General features: G+C 40.1%; 1 pseudogene; it reads right to left on the reverse strand.

Annotated features, from left to right (window-relative positions):
• Nucleotides 1-1,177: 1,177 nt before the first annotated feature.
• On the reverse strand, nucleotides 1,178-1,259 carry LOC141571460 (U4 spliceosomal RNA; annotated as a pseudogene).
• Between the last annotated feature and the right edge of the window lie 347 nt (nucleotides 1,260-1,606).

A 1,606-nucleotide genomic window follows, 5' to 3' on the forward strand; every position in this document is an offset into this window, starting at 1 on the left:
GCCCTTCGCCCTTTGCTTTCCTGGATGTCTGACATCGCTGCTTTTTGTCCCTACAAAATGGCAAATGCACTTTCCTTCGTGCTCAATGTGGGGCACTTAGGAAGTACTGGGGGCTCGAGAACCCAGCCCTGGAGCTTCCTACACATCTACCTTTTGCGCTGCGTCTCCTGTGAATAATCACTGTCTATGAATTTTTATTAACCTAGTATTTATCAGTGGCTTCTATTGCAAAATGGAAGGGAAAACTTGTAAAAGTTCCTCTTTGTCAGCCTGTTTTGATAATTGTCACCCTTTACTGTGCTTTCTTTCATCTCATTAGATTTCATGCTCTAAATTGGGCTGGGATTATATTGTCTCAGTAGATGACATTTATAAAATCATCTAATTATTTCTTAATAAGGTAATATGTAGATGTGGTACAAAATTTAAAAGGTCCAGAAAAGTGTACAAGGAGAAGCAAGTCTCACGTCCATCTCACTCTGGCCCTTAACTGGGCTGGTCGCCTCAGTGGGGCCAGCTCTCCTGCCAGTTACTTCTTGGTCCTTCCAGAGAGGCTCTGTGTGATCCCAAGAATATTTGTGTGTGTGTGTGTGTGTCCATGTCCATTTATTGAGGTAGAGCATCATAACTTGGATCTGTTCTAAGTGTGCCATTCAAAGGTTTTTGGTGAATTTACAGAGTAGTATGACCATTGCCACACTCCAATTTCAGAACAATTCCACCCTCCCCCAAAAGATCTCCATCCCTTGGGCCCTTTCCTGTCATGTCAGTCCCAGCTCCTTTCCCTAGACCCAGGCACGCGTTTTCTGTCTCTACAGATCTGACTTTTCTGGATATTTAAGATAAATAGGATCGTATGCGATGTAGTCGTTTGCATCTGGTTTCTTTCACTTAGCAAAACGGTTCTGAGATTCCTCCATCTTGTAGCATGTATCAGCATTTCGTTTCTTTTTGTTGATAAATAATAATCCCTTGTATGGATTGACCACATTTTGTTTATCCATTCACCATTTGATGAATGTTTGGATTATTTCCATTTGTTGACTATTTTTAGCTATGAACATCTGCATGCATACGAGTCTTCCTGTGGATATAAGTTTTCATCTGTCTTGGGGAGATACCTAGGAGTGGAATCACTGAGTCACTAGGAGAACCCAGTCGCTGAGTTGTATGCTAAATGTATGATTAAACTTTTCAATTAGCAATAGTCGCACCTCGGATAAACCTCATTGGCTACGATACTGCCACTGTGCAAAGCTATGATTAAACTTTTAAGAAACTATCAGTATGTTCACCAAAGTGTCTGCCCCATTTATTTTCCCACCGGCAGTGTGTGAGAATTCCAGCCTTGTCACATTATCTGTAACACTTATTACTGTTCATTACAGTTGGTGTGAAATATTATCTCATTGTGGATGTAATTTGCATTTCCTAATGACTAAAGATGTTGAACATATTTTCATGTGCTTATTAACCATTTGTATACCTTTGGAGATTTAAATTCTCTTTTTATTATCAGTTTTAAAACGTGCTAACAGTTAACTTCCTGTGCCTCTCACCATCTCTAGTCCTTTCCTTGCCAGGTTTTTAGTTCTGTTATTGCTAC

The sequence above is a fragment of the Rhinolophus sinicus genome, linkage group LG04, assembly GCF_036562045.2.
Source record: "Rhinolophus sinicus isolate RSC01 linkage group LG04, ASM3656204v1, whole genome shotgun sequence".
Lineage (NCBI taxonomy): Eukaryota > Metazoa > Chordata > Mammalia > Chiroptera > Rhinolophidae > Rhinolophus > Rhinolophus sinicus.